General features: G+C 43.9%; 1 protein-coding gene; it reads left to right on the plus strand.

Moving 5' to 3' along the window:
* Erich1 (glutamate-rich 1) overlaps positions 1 to 16,070 on the plus strand; it is a gene marked incomplete at its 5' end in the record, with an annotated part of 52,793,804 nt that overhangs the window by 33,746,183 nt on the left and 19,031,551 nt on the right.

Raw genomic sequence — 16,070 nt, forward strand, 5'->3', positions numbered from 1 at the left:
GACTCAGTGTTGACGCTATCACTAGAGATCCAGACTCTGCAGTCAGCATTCAGGACTTGAGTTTGTGTCCTGTTGATCCTGAGTCACACTCCGCGGGCCTCTGCAGGTTCTTCATGATCATTCCTTTTTCTGTCAAAAGGATGTAATAGAACCTAGTTTATACGGTTATTTCAAAGACTAAGAGAATTAACGCGCTGAAGTTGCCTTAATTGGTTATATCTGCCGGCTAATCTTTTTGTTTGTTTGGTTTGGTTTTGGTCTTATGAGACAGGGTTTCTCTGTGAAGCCCTGTCTATCCTGGAACTCACTCTGTAGACCAGGCTGGCCTCGAACTCAGAATCCACCTGCCTCTGCCTTCCAAATGCTGGGATTAAAGGTGTGCACTACCATATCTGTCAAGTAAGCCAGGTATTCCTACTACTAAAAGACAGCGGCTGAGACTGATGTCACAATGACACATAGGGCAGAGACGGATGTGAGTCAGTCTGAAGGCTGTCCATTTACGATCTTACTAGATTTTTACATTTGATTTTGCATCATGGTTTACATTTGTTTTCTGGGGATAAATAAAGATGAAACACAGTGTCAGATTATTTGGTACTGACAGAACCATAAACTTCTACTGTCACATGTTTCTTTTTCAATATTTGGAGAGTGGATTTAAAATTCCCAAGGTTCCTGTTTCCTAAAATGTTTTGTAAATATCAGGCATTCTGTCAGGCTTTGTCCAAAGGCGTGCTATTAACACAGAGACAGATCTTAAAGTGCCCGAGGCACAGGTGACGCTCAGAAAATGGGTTCCTGTAACTTCCCAGTCTGACTTGTCAAACAAGGGATCAGGAATATTTCTCAGCATAGAATGGTCCAGCCTATGGAAATAAATTCAGGAAATGGTCTCACAGTGGCAGGAAGAAAGGAAAAGGGCAGAAAGTTACTAGTGGGCCTCATGAAACAAGGTGAAAGAAAAAAACGACTTTGAGACTCAAAAAGCCTGACAAATTAGGTATGGATTTTGATTGATGCCAATTCAAAATGCCTGCTGGCGTATCAGAAAAGCACTTTCTAGAAAATTTGGAGAAAGTCAGACTAGGATTGTGGCAAGTATGAAGGGTGAGTTTGCATCCCAGAGCCACATAAACCAGACATGGGGATACGGCCTGTGACCTTAGATCTTAAGAAGTAGAATCAAGAGGATCAGGAATTCAAGGATGTCCTTGGCTACTGTGTGTTTGAGGCCAACCTGGGCTACATAAGAAAGTGGTGAGAGATAGGAGACTGAATTAAGTACTATTCTGTCTTGAGACCAAAGGAAATACCAGCTCCCTCTAATCTCATGTCCCAGGGGCAGCAGGCACTGGAAAGTTGTGCACTTAGTCAGAGACGGCCAACCCATCTCAGCGCCCCACCCTTCAAGCTCAGAATCCAGTAGTCTCACTCCAACTGCCACACGGAGCTGACTCATTGGTCCCAATCACCCCATGAGGCCAGTGCCACATTGGCTGGATTCTCTTATCTCTACCCAACACTGCAGAAGTACCCTTCTGGTATAGTTACACAAACCTGCAGGCTCAGTGTTCCGGTAGGCTGAGGCAGAGTCACAAGTTCAAGGCCAGCTTGAGCCTTATTTTTCAACTCTGTCTCTTTCTCAGAAACAAACAAAAAAAAAACAAAACAAAAAGCAAATAAATACAATAAGTTGAAGCACAAACCACATGCACACACATATGTACATGTGCACAGGCACACATGTATACATACATATGTATGTGCATGTTTATACATATATGTTTGCATACACAGATGTGCATGTACACACATGCAAACACATATGCGCGCGCGCGCGCGCACACACACACACACACACACACACACCACACACACACCTGCACATGCGCAAACCAAACTAAAGGGAAAGGAGTGGTTTCCCAAAGCACCCAAGCATGAAGAGAGGTGTTAAATCAATGTGTAATAAATATTGCATGTTTTAAATCTAATGCCATCTTACTGTACTCACACAAGAGCAGACTCTGGCCCTGGAGTTCTCAGGGCTTCTATACCAGACTGCACACACAGCCATTTTTAGAATTCCTCTGTCACATGGTACACTCAGCCCTTGGGGACAAGCATGTGACATTCCAAGTCACTTGAGACTACAGCTGTCTTACAGTCACTATCTCATTGGGAACTATTTTGGATCCCATGCAGCTGCTGGTGAAGCCCAGCGGAGTATATCTGTGCACAGCAGTATGATGACAGAAGAGTGGGGACAGTGAGTGACACAGGCAGAGATGGGGCCCCAGCCCCTGGGGGAGCTTGGGAAATGTAAGTGGAAGGACATGATAAAGCTAAATCCATGTGTGTGGTGGAGTAGGTGTAAATCATAAGAGCATACGGAGGATTAAATTTAAGTGGAGTTTTTGAGTAACATGCAGCCTACAGTTGAGATGGAAACACGATAAACATCTTTGCTAACACGCAATCATGCTTCTTTGTGTATCTTTTTTCGCCTTTCTTCTTACTATTGCTATCATTTATTTTGAGATGATTTCAAATACAGAAAAGTTGCAAAATTGTTTTGAAAATAAATGATAACGTTACTCACTCAGAGCCTCTAAATATCAACATTGTGTTTCATTTATATTACCCTCGCTCACTCGCTCTCTCTCTCGCACACACACACACACACACACACACACATGCACATACACAGACACACACATGTACATACACACACACATGCACACATGCACACACGTGCACATACCCACACATTCACACACACATGCATACACATGCACATGTGCACATACACAGACACACACATGTATATACACAGACACACACATGCACACACACATGCAGCACACATGCATACACATGCACATACACAGCCGCGCGCGCACGCACACACACACACCACTGCAGTAGCATCATCATCTGACCTGATTGCCTATAAATTACATATTTGATGCTTCCTCCTTTCTGAAAACAAGACCCACTTACCCACAGCTACATTCAATTTTTTCAAAATTAGAAACTTGGTGTTAATACTATGGTAGCATTTGACCCACAGGACACAGTTAATGTAATCATTTGTCTCCCTGTCACACACATGACATACCTATCTACGAATATCTTCACATACACACATACACACACACAGAGTCTGGTCCCGCCAGATACTTGCCTAGGACGTTTCCTTCTGGGCTTGACAGTTTAAAGACTTCAGATCAAGCATTTGGTGTCACAGTTGCGTGTTTTCAGTTTCCCTCCTGACTGGTTTCCTGTTACACTCCTGTGTGAGGAATAACACGGGGGTGATGTCATGCTTTTTCCTTACAGCCTCCTGTTGAAGGACATGTGCTGCATCTGGTGAGGTAAATTTAGTCTTTTAAGGTGGTATCTGGACATCTGTTCTCCTACAAAAACTCCTACTTTACCCTTGGCAGTTAACCACTACAGTGGGGACGAACTAGACACGATGTCCTTCTACTCTACAAAATTTCACGTGCTGATGTTGCCATCCCCAATCCTGCTTGCCCGGTTATAATGATGGCTTCCCAGAGGAGAAGTTTGAATCCCTCCATCCCTCAGTTACTAGCTGGCAGCCCACTGTTCTCTTCAACAATGTTTTGATATGTGTTTCTATCTATATGGCCCTCATGGATTCTAAGTTCTTGTTTCCAGAGATAGTCAATAGCAGCAGCTTTAACCTGTCACCTCTCTTTGTGTGCATGCATGGGTGTATGTGTGTATGCACATATATTCATATGTAGGTGTACAGCAGCCAGAGATCAACCCCCATCATCCTCTGCTTTATCTCTTGAGGAACAGCTCCTAGAACGTGACTATTTGGCTGGACAGTGGTTCTCAACCTGTGGGTCATGACCCCTTTGGCACACTTCTAACTCCAAAAATATTTTCATTACAATTTATAACAATAGCAAAACTATAGTTACGAGGTAGTAACAAAAATAGCTTTATGATTGTGGGGGCAGTCATCAGGACAAGAAGGAAGGAAGGGTCACAGCATTAGGAAGGTTGAGAACCACTGAACCAGACCATTTTTATCTGGGCAGAGTTCTGGGGATAATCTTGTCTCTTCTTCTTCCTCCTCTTCCTCCTACTCCTCTTCCTCCTTAGAACTAGACTGCAGGTGTGCACCACAGTATCCACCTTTTCTTTGTTTTCTCTGAGAACTGCTTTATTTGTATGCTTGTACGCAAGCGCTTTATGAAATGAGCCATCTCCATGGCCCCAGGATGTATGCCTGCATCATTCCTGGTAACGAGTTCCAGCAGCCTTCGATGAAAAGTGATGTGTGTGTGATATAAACAGGGTCTGGAGAGATGGCTCAACTGCCCTGCCAGAGGGCTCGTCCCACATGGTGACGCACAATTGCAGTTCCAGGGGATCAGACACTCTCTCTGGCCTTTGTGGGCACTAGGCATGGACATAGTACATACACACAGGAAGAACAGTATTCTTAACCACTGAGGCATCTCTCCAGCACCTGTATAACTTTCTAAAAAGTTAAGATTATAGATTTGGAGATGAGCCTTGTAGGTAGAGTGTCCCAATGCCCAAAGTTCAACTCCTAGCTCCTCAAAACAAATGAACAATAAAATAAAATATTTAATTAAATTGTAAATTATATAAATTATAAATTAAATAAACAATTTAAAGTAAATTAAAAATTAAGTTAATGATAAAATTTTCTTGTGTGATAAGCTTTTGAACATATTGTTTTTACATACTATATTTTGTGTGAACTTAAAGTTCAGCTTCTACTTTTAGATAAATAAATAGCACTTTAATAAAATACCCTTGTAGATCTCGCAACAAAAATTGGTGTTTTCATATATAGGTACCCAGAAAAAGACGGTCAATAAGTTGAGGCCAATTTTTTTCTTTTTTTTCAGAGCTGGGGACCGAACCCAGGGCCTTGCGCTTGCTAGGCAAGCGCTCTACCACTGAGCTAAATTCCTAACCCCAAGTTGAGGCCAATTAACGTGTGGAAGGGCGAATAGATTCTGGTACGCAAATGGAAAGGAATATTTTTCAGCAATAAACAGAGATCATTTAGCAATATACCTGGATAAATCACTATTCATGAAAATCACGATCACTGAGTAAAAAAAATAAAATAAAATAAAGGGAAATTTAATTATTTACAGTTAATTACTTACAATTTAACCTGTCTGAAATTAAACCAAGATTTATTCTCTATGCTAATTGTTTCATCAGCTATATATGGCATTTTATCATCATATTAATTTATCACCCACATTTATTGAAGAGGAAATTATGAAAACAGGACATATAGACCCTCACAATCATGGACTTATTTAAATATTGTACATAAAACCTCTAACAATAAGTCAAATAAGCTTAGCAGGCTATCAGGTAGCCTCATGGTAAAATATCCATCAACCATAAGCTCAGTCCCAGGTTCGATTCCCCCCCCCCAAAAAAAACCATAAAACTACACAGGTGTAAACATTAAACTGCAGAGGGAATGCATGTACCGCCACACAATGATCCGTTCTGTGTGTTTTCAGGCATTATCTGTCCTTTTATCCTTCAACGACAAAAGAGAAAGTCTACAGATGCAGACCACGAAACTCAGGCGGTTTCTGTCTAGCTCCATCCAGCTGGACTTGCCTCGGAGTTCTGCCATCACTTCAGGGGCCCTCATATAAAAGCATCTCATCCCATAAATACATAAATAAACACTAAAAATAAAAATCCTCTCATAAGTGCCTTACTGTTTGAAGAAACAGGCACTCTAGAACTTAACTCCTTGGATCTGGAATGAACCATTGATAACATAATGCACTTTCAGCGTCACTAATGGGCGCTACAGCTTGTCAAAGCCGGTAGATTTCTGTAGGCATGCGTCCTCTCAGCCCTCTCCTCCCCATGCACGCAGCACTTGAAGAGTCTCTGTAGGAACTAGCTGTGCTGATTATTTTTAGTGAAGCCTCCTTTCTTGAAAGCCGTGCATTCCAGAAGTCTGATTCAACCGAGCTTAGGTCATAGTCTATGAGTCTAATGGAATTACAACAGCTCTGAGTCCAGCTAACATTTGGGTTGAGAATGTCTCCATGTGTTATTTCCCCAGCGTGATGCTGCTGGGGCAAGGGGCTGGAACGTTTAAGAGGTGTTACCTGCTGAGAGATTTTCTGGTGACTGGTGAAGGCTCTTGGAGGAGATGACAGGACCGAGACCCTTCTTGGCTTTCACTTCCGGCCATGTGCTGAATGGCGTTGTTTTACCATATGTTATAACTGTGGGATACACCTCACCCCCAAAGCAGCAGAGCCTAACAGTCACAGTCTGAAAGCTCCAAACTGTGATCTAAAACAAACATGTGTTCTCCTTGATGTCTGGTAGATCCAGTTTTGTTACAGAAGCAGGAAGTTAACTAAACCGGAAGCTCTCTTCGTTTGAACCCCTCTCCTACTGATGAAGTGGGATCTGACCATTTTGGAAGGTGTAGCCCTCCTGATTGCTTTGAAGCCTGAAGAATTTGGGCAAGAGGGAGGAAAAAACAGTGGGGGAAAGCATCACCGTTGCTGGATTAAGAAAGAGGTAGTGTGTTGGCCCTGAGCTACTCCTAACTAAAGCATTTAAGACTGAATCCACCTTCCTGACCTTCATCCCTACTTCGGCGGCATTCAGCACTGACTCGCTATCTGATGTAGACACATGACTGCGTGTTCAGGATGCACTCTGCACGCCTGTCTTTTGAACACTTACAGCAGATCCCAGAAGGCTATGACTTAGGAAGCCCTGCAGGCGATTTCCGATGTGTGCTAAATGCTAAGAATTGCTGTAACTGATGGTTATTGTTCTAAAATCTCAGCAAGAAAGTTAGGTTCGGGACAAAGACAAATGCATTTATCAATACACTCACGGCTTAGCACTCAATACCTGGTAATTGAATGGATAAGAGACTCGAATAAAGGCATGCACACTTCTAAGTATTAAACAAATGTTCTGGAAATAATTGTGACAGCATCCGACTTGAAGTGTGAGGGTCCCTGGTGAGCCAGCGCCAAAGTAGCATTGACAAAAATTCCCTCCTCTCCCAGAAATGAAAGGGTAGCCACCAGAGGCCTGGACTTCATTCTGGAATCTTTGTAGGATTCAAGTGTGCCAATATATAAATGTATGTTTGTTTTTCTGGTGGAAATCAGAATTTGTTTCATTGCAAAGCAATTAGAAAAATGCAATACAAAAACCATATCTTTTCTAACCACCACCATCAGAATCTCTTATACATGCAGCTTTGAATATTTCTCCTTCAATTATGATACATAAAACAAATCGATATTTTCCTTATAAAAGTAATGCAGATTATTTGGAAAATACAAAAAGATATTATGAGGAAATAGCCATACCAATAATTTCATTGTTCAGAAATGTAAATACCATAGGGGTTTTCCCTCTAGTCTCTGTTCCTTCTAGTTTCTTGATTTTCCCTGGACAGTCAAGCTTCTTCTTATATAATTATTTTTCTACTGTGAAGCTTACAGAGTATACTCAGTGCTACCCCACAAACCAAACTTCCAGAAAATGTCATACACTGGGCATAACTCTAAAAGTCAAGACTTAAAACCTGTCCTCCAATTTAAGATGAACACATTAGAGGAGGGGCAGTGTAATCTTCTGAGGGTTTGGAGTTCTCATAGTGTAAAAACTCTGTTCCAAGAAAAAGCATGACATCCTCTGGCCTTTCCCTACACACAGTCACAGGCAGTCCATCTGCTCCCCCTGACCTTAAGCGATGCTTAAGGCTGCACCAGACTCACACACGACCATCCATCTTGCTGTGTCTCTTACTGTGTCCTCCAAATAGTCATTTGAAAATGGATACCACAGAGGCTCCTGCACGCCTGCCTCGGGGCTTTCCATTAAACCTGTCTGTAACATTCAGTCAGCAGCAGCAGGGGTTTTGCTCCCACCTCTCACTAGCTCTTCGAGGAGGAGGAAGGTGATGGTGAGCAGGAGACAGGCCACTCAGATAAGGCTGGTGGTGAGAGGGTCATCCAAGGGGCAGGCATTGGTGGGTCTCTCTCTGGTTTTTTATTTTTGTTTTTGTTTTTGTTTTTTTTTTTTCAAGAGAAAGCTTTCGGTGAGTGGCCCGGGAAACCGAGTGAAGCATAAAGAAGTAGAAGGTAAAGTCCATGCTCCCTGATCTCGAGTTATCTCTGGTAACGCTCTGTCTTGCTTCATCTTGTCTGTGCATGGTCTTCACATGGTTAAGAATACCACATAGGAAGTTTGCAGCCTCATGTTTTACTTACGATCGCAGCAGAACCGTCTGTGTGGTCCTGGAAAGCATCAATTTACGGACATTTCCTGTAAAGTGCTTAAGGTATGAAACCCTCCCTCCATCATACCTTGTGGTTGCTGGGACCATCCTTAGCCAGGTTTGGGACAGACGATTGGGACAGGTTTTACCTGGGGGAGGACTTGGTGAGCAGATGCAGGGACAACATTTGACAGCTATTTCGTCTACCTGCATCGCAGAGTGCAGAGTGCTTGTACCGTCCTGGCCTCAGCCTGAGAGGGCCAAAGAATGAAAACTTCAAAGAGTCTGAGTGGACACGATTGCATGGGGTGTTGAGAACACAGTGATCAAATGACCCAGCACAGTGACAGTATTCTCATTTTACAGTTCTGATAACGGAATACAATTCCGTTTGGGAATCCACTCGGGAAGCTTGCATTCAGAGTCTCCTCACAGGACAGCCCCTTGTCATTTTGGTTTCCAACCCTAGTTTGTGAGAACAGCGCTGCAGCCGTTTCTCAGAACACGAGCGTTTTGGGTGAGGCGGGATTTATGGTTTTCCTTTAGCTCTGTAGAGTGTGTTTATTTTCACAAGCCATTGTGTCTTCACAGAAAATCTACCAGCCATCCAACCTCTACTTGAAATCCTTGTAGGACACAGGGACTGGTTCATTAGCTACCTGATAGTACACAGTATGGGGAGGCTGCCATCTTAGAACCCATCCCCTTCATATTGCATGGGTGAGAGGGAACAGCATCATGGCCTCAGCCCAGTCCCATTACTCCAGGCCAACATGTGACAGATGCAGGGTGAGTCATGCAAAGAACCAGGCCAGGATATGGGTGTGAATCAGCATAATTAGAAAGCGACCCTAATGTTGATGGGTCAGTTCCAGTAACCTCGCAGATCTGGGACAACAGCCTAATGAACTGGCATGGATTCAACTCCAAATTATGAAAGGGCAATTGCAGGGTATGCACTAGCAACTGAAGGCCTGAGGAAGTCCAGAGATGTGCCTACGAGGCCAGGCTCCTCAGAGGCCATCTGGGTCTTCTCATTACCAAGTTCAATGTCCATTCTAGCTTTACATTATCTGTCTCCCTAGCTCAAGTCCAAGGGGCTTTGCAGAGCCCATGAGACTTAGCAGAACAGGTTGAAGGAGGGCCTCAGCCATGTAGAAACCCTTCCTTCATTGTTCTTAATGCTGCCGCCACCTGCACAGAGTTCACGGAGTTTCCCAGTGCACTCTAAATGTCAAGTCTACCTCTTTTCCATATTCCTCTCTCAGGAGGTTATAAAACTCGCTGAAGATTTATCCAGTTCATTTCCCTGGCTCCTTTTAAATGAAGGGATGACCCCAAAGCAAGAGTCCTTTCCAAATGGATTTAAAACAACCCTCAGCAAACTATGTGGGTAGAGGACTGTCATTTCCTGACCCCCCAACATCCTCACCCCTTGGCAATGCCTTCCCCGTAGCTCATTTCCACAGATCTGTAACAACAGTTTCGCACCTGGAGGCTTTTATTATCTGTTCTTCCTCTCTGTTGAATCCTGGCTGACCGGGTGCCAAGGCCTCAAAATGACTACTTTGCCCACATGCTGGTGGTAATTTAGGGAGTCAGGGGGATGCTCGGCAGGTCTGAATTACAAGTTCCCGTCTCACTGTACTTTAGGCTGTTTGGTGTGTTAGGGCTCCATCTCGATGACCACAAAATATCGAGGAAATCAGCTCGAAAGGAGAAAGCTCTACGCTGCTTCTTTTCTCACTTGGCTTCATTGTTTCTGCGCCTCTGGTGAGGCCGAAGATAATTCATAGCAGCCACAGTGAGGAACAGGCAGGAAAAAAAAAGAGAGAGAGAGGAGGGGGAGGAAGTGGGAGTGACAAATAGGAGGGGGAGGTGAATATATTTTAAAGACATGTACCGGGGTTGGGGATTTAGCTCAGCGGTAGAGCGCTTGCCTAGCAAGCGCAAGGCCCTGGGTTCGGTCCCCAGCTCCGAAAAAAAGAAAAAAGAAAAAAAAAAGACATGTATCACCCGACCCACCCACCCTGTTTACCTGTTTCTTTCAAGTAGGCCCCATCTCTTAGCATTCCATTCAGGCACGACCCCATTAATGGCTTAGTCTGTTCATGAATCAGACTCTAGTGATCTAATATCCTCTTAGGTACCCATCTCCAAGTGTTACAGTACACTTTTAATACATGGTGTATGTATGTGAGTGCGTGTGTGCATGAGCACACACATGCGTGTGAGTGTGTGCATGTGTGCATCTTTGTGCATGAGTGTGTGTGTGTGTGTGTGTGTGTGTGTGTGTGTGTGTGTGTGTGTGTGACATTTCATATCCAACTATAACTCAAGATTATGGCAAAGGACTCATAGTTATATTCTTGAGTAGAAATAGATGAAGATCAGTGTTCTCACCTTCCACGATTCTTATAGGATAAATTTAATGTTAGACAATATCTGTTCAGTGGGTCCTAGGTAGAAGACTCCAGGATGGGCTCTAGAAAAGGAAGGATCAAGTCTATGCCCTGTTTGCTAACTGAGCCAACATCAGTCTCACGAAGGCCACAGGTTTGCTGAATTGACCAGGAAATTTCACCTAAGATACTCAAAGTCTATGAAGAAGGAGGGTTTGAGTGGGGCCAGGCAGAGGGGAAGTATTTCAACTAATGAAAAAAAGTACTGACTATGAAAAGGATAAGTCAAAAGTTCATAACCAGAGATTGAAATGTACAGGGTGTGGAGCTCGGGTTGCAGGATCTCGTGTACGTGATCTCACTGTCTCCGACCATAAGAAAATCAGCTCTGCGCAGTGGGCTTGCACATTGCTAAATCTCCACGTCCTGAAACAGCACCCAGAACGTCATGGCTGCGTGTCATTGTCTATTTGGGCTGCTGTAACCAAACACCATAGGAGAGACCAATTATAAACCACAGGAATGTCTTTCTTATAGATCTAAGGCTGGCGAGCCCAAGATCACAGCAACAGCAAAGTTTAATATGTGATAAGGTAGAAGGGGCAAAGAAATCCCCTTAGATCGTAACAGTACCAATGTCCAGTGATTCCAATGAAGAAACTGTGAGGAAGAAATACCGTTTTATTGGGTAGGTCTACTGCAGACAGAGAAATCCACACAATGTACCCTAGCAAAGGGCGGGACTCTGGTGAGATAGGGCTTTGGAAGTGTGGATTATTTTAAGGCTATCTGGACAGTGTCTTAGTTTGCTTTCTGTTCCTGTGGTAAACACCATGATCAAAAGGAGCTTGGGGAAGAAAGGGTTCATTATTCTTACACATCCTGGTCACAGTCCATCATTAAGAGAAGCCAAGGCAAGAACTCAAGCAGGAACCTGGAGGCAGGAACTGAAGCAGGGACCATAGAGGAACCCTGCTTGCTGGCTGGCTTCCCAGGCTCACATTCACCTGCCTTTCTTATACCTCCTAGGACCTTGTGCTGGGAGGGGTGAACTACGTACAGTGGCTATAGCCCTCCCACATCAATCATTAATCAAGAAAATGCCTCCATCAGATTTGCCTTCAGGCCAGTCTGATGGAGGCATTTTCTCAGTTGAGGATCTCTCTTCCCAGACAATGCTAGCTTGTGTCAAAATTGACAAAACAACTGACAAGCATAGACAGGAATGGTGGAAGCATCTCTAGGGACCCCTGATTGTCACTATCTCAGCCACAGGGCATGCGGGTCTGCTCTCTACGTTACTTCTTCCCGTTTTTCAGCCAGCAGTCTAGTGTCTGCGTCTTTCTAGCCTCTGCTCTGTTGTGGTTTATCCGGGAAGTGGCCAGGGCAGGGACGCTGCCTCTTCTCCCTGTAGTAAAGCAGTTCTGCTGCTGCTGCTCCTGTTCGTTTAGTTTGCCCTTTCCATTCTGCTCTCACATGCAAAATGTGTTTTCCTGGTCCGTGTTTACCCACCAGGCCTCATCTAGCCAGCACCAGACAGCAGCTTGCAGGGGATGTGGGTACAGGTGTCTTCCTCAGAAGCAGGTACTGCAGGGTTGATTCATAACCTCAAGTGCATTTATGAAGGAAGTTAGGGTTGATTTGTGACAATCAACCACGGATTTCAGCTCTATCCATAAGAGCAGCGCGTGGAAGCCTTTTGGGGGGGTGTGTGATCCCAGCTCCATCCTGGGTTATAGCACTGGCCGTTGGGCTTATAATGGGCTGTCCTGGATGTGAAAGACGCTTCACTCCGTTCTAATTTGGGTCCACCACTCTCTACCTGTATTCTTTGGTGGGTTTCTCACAGAAATGGAGGCTTCGCCTCTTCAATCTGCGGAGATGCGGAATGCATGGCTTTGAGCACAGGATGACAAATTCTCCGGGTGGCTGCCTGAACTCAGTTATCAGCTCTGCCATTTACTCACACTGTGACCCCCCCACCCCCGAACACACACAGAGTAGCTCCATTCTTCGCTCTAGTGACAAATCCTTTGACAGAAACGACTTAAGGAAGGGAACCTCTGAGTTCAGTACTAAGGGGCAGGAGATCATGTCGGGGAGTGTGTGGCAGAGGCCTTGGGCATTTTGTGAGAGTAGGAAGCATAGAATAAGTTTAGAAGGAGAGTCGGAACATAACCTTTAATGGTCTCTTACTGACCAACGACTAGCAGCTAAGCACCATGTCCTCCGAAGTGTCACCGCTTCCCAGAACAGAGCGACAAGATGGGAATCATGTGCTCGAAACATGAGACGGCGTGAAATACAACTATGTCATATAAACTCTGTGCTTCGTCACTTCCTGTGATCCATGAGGAGAATACCTGTTACCTGAGCCCCCCAACACCTACAAAACCTGCGGCGAGCTCTCCATTCCCAGTCCTCTGGGATGTGGCTTTATATGGAGACACGGTCCTTTAAAGGGTAATTACGGTTAAGTAGTCATTAAAGTGGTCCCTGCTCCAGTCATCCCTAGAACAAAAAGAAGAAATTTAGACCCACACAGGTCCTGAGGGCTGATACTAGGAGAGGAGAGTCCAAGGAGACCTACCTCACCCACGCTTCTCGGGCAGGCTCAGAGCCTCCAGACACGCAGGAAATGGATTTCTGTTGTTGAGGTCTAATCAACTCTGAGCCTTTGTTGTGGTAGCCCGAGCAGACTAATATACCATGCCTGTAGTTACAGGGAGGACGAAGCCAGTGACGAATCATAACACACTCAGATCAGTACACGGGCATTAGCATGTAGGAGCCTCTGCACTCAGCCCTCAGTCAATGCTTCCTCTTTGCACTTCCTCATGCACTGGCACATGTGCTTACCCATACTCCCATAGCTCATGCCCTGGCACATGTGCTTAGCCATACTCCCATGGCTCATGCCCTGGCACATGTGGTTATCTCTATTCTAAATAGCTCATGCATCTACATGTATGGTTACTTGCTTCGGCAGTTCCCTGGCACCAAGCCGTATTTCAACCTCCTCATTGTTCATAACAAGGAAATGAAGAACTGTGTTTACCTACCTTCTTCCAGTAATGTGTGCAACTTCAGAACTAAGTTCAAAGAGGTTGCCCAACAGAGAGGAAATGAATACTCTTAGAGTCAATTAGTTATCCTAAGCAGAATTACTATTTCATCTCATGACCGTGCAGAACAGGAACTCTTAAGACAGTGTTTATAACACAGCATGCTGTCACTAATGGATTAAAAGCTAAACACTGTATGCCGTGTGCCTTTTTAGATGGTTATGCAGTGATCTTCACACTCTCGGACTGTTGTTAGAACATCTTTATGGCATTTGTCATGTAGTCCATCAGTTTAAAAGAGAACAGAGACACCCAACCAACACTACAATCTAAGGTTGGAACTCTTTTGTTTTTTTTCTAAAGAAATCCATCCCCCTTTCATCCCCAGGCAACCAGCATCTAAATACCTCTATTTGCCTGTTCTGGGTACTTTACATAAGCAGTCTTACAGCACTGGCTTTTCAGTGATGGCTTTCTACCTGGCCCAGTCCGGGTCATCCAGGTGACAGCGTGCACGAATGCTTCATTTACTTTAATGCCAAGTGATATCCAATTACTAAGAGCTGCCACGTTTTATTTATCCATTAATCTGTAGGTCTATATTTAGCTTGCTTTGACTTTGAGCATGGAATGAATGACACTGCTGTGAATGTTTGTGGACACGTTTTTAAATGGACAAATGTTGTCACTGGAATGGAAAAATAGGATTACATAGTCATGTGGTCATCCCGTGATGAAAATTTTAAAATTGCTACTCTTTCCCCAGGATTTGTGACACTGTGTGGCACTGAGTATTACCATCTGTTGGTTCTGTTATCTTTTTTATTCTGGTACTGCTTTCCTAATTACCTTGAGGGCAAAGTTGTATCTCAGTGTGGTTTGGTTTATATTACCCTGATGGATAATGATTTGATTATCTCCTCCTTTGATTATTGGTCATCCATCTTCTTGGATAAATAGTTATTCAAAGTCTTTGCTTATTTATTTCATTGTCTTTTTATCATCAACTTATGAGCTGTTTGTACATTCTAGATACGGCTCTCTTACCGAACAAGTGATTTGCAAACACTATCGCTGATTCTTTGGGCTGCTTTTCACTTTCCCGACAGCATCACACATAGCACATGAGTTTTGATGCAGTCTTATCTATCTATTGCGTCTTCTTGTGCTTCGGATTTTGCATCTTAAGAAGACATTCACTGGCTAACCATTGGGTAATGGAAAAGGACTACTGTATTTTCTGAAATATTGTGTTTTTCATGTAATCCTGTATTGCACTTTGAGTTAAACTTTGTATGAGGTGGGAGGTCCACACATTTACCTGGATGTGTGTTTGTTAGCTTTTCTTACCGTGATGAATTACCTTAGAAAACAATTTAAAGGAGAATAGGTTATGTTATACTGTTTCTGAGGTTTCTGTTCATGGCTGACTGGCTCCATTCACTTACCATAGTTGATGGAAGTCCTTCTAAAAGATCACCTCATGGAAAGAACATTCTGCACTTTGCAGAATCCACGACTCATAGTTAGCTCACAGCTTTCTTACATCGGGTTCTGCAAATGCAAACAAGCAAGGTATGGGGGGACACCTTGATCTGCCAATAGCTTAATTGGTAGGTGACTCCATTTGGACCATGACCACACTGGCCTCTGAATGTCTGAACAGAGAACATGGTCAAAAAGTTTGAAGAAAACACTTTCTAGACAATCTTATACACGCAGAGTGCCCCAGAAGGGCTCTCATCTTGAGCAAACCTCTTATATTAGTTTATCCCTTCCTGGCTTTAAGTCTACAGTCAGTGAGGTGGAGCCTGGTGTGCCCTTAGGGCCACTTTCCTGTTGTCATGATGCAAGACCTAGGCTTCCTGGTTTTGGTTTAGATGGTTTTTCACAGTTTGCAGGTGAGGGGAAATTTCACTTTTTTTCTTTTATTTTTTTTAGATAGAGTTTCACTATGTAGTTCTAGAAGAAATAGAAATTTTCTCTAGCTTCAAAGTTCCACCTCTGCCTCCGCCCGGGCCCCGCTCCGGCCCCGCCCCGGCCCCGCCCCGGCCCCGCCCCTTAAGGGCAGGTATCACAGTCCATCTTGGCTTCCTTTTAACTATACCACCCAAAATCACGTCATTCTTAGCCCCAGTTGATAGAGGTTTTCTTGACGAAACTGTAAGTTCTTTTATTGTTTTGTTTTATTTCTTTCTTTTTTTTTTTTTAAATAACGATCCAGGTTAGTGATTCTGTTGGTCTTCACGTGGAGTTCCTATCACCTCCAGGGCCTGCAATTCT

This window comes from Rattus norvegicus, chromosome 16, assembly GCF_021556685.1.
Source record: "Rattus norvegicus strain SHRSP/BbbUtx chromosome 16, alternate assembly SHRSP_T2T, whole genome shotgun sequence".
Classification (NCBI taxonomy): domain Eukaryota; kingdom Metazoa; phylum Chordata; class Mammalia; order Rodentia; family Muridae; genus Rattus; species Rattus norvegicus.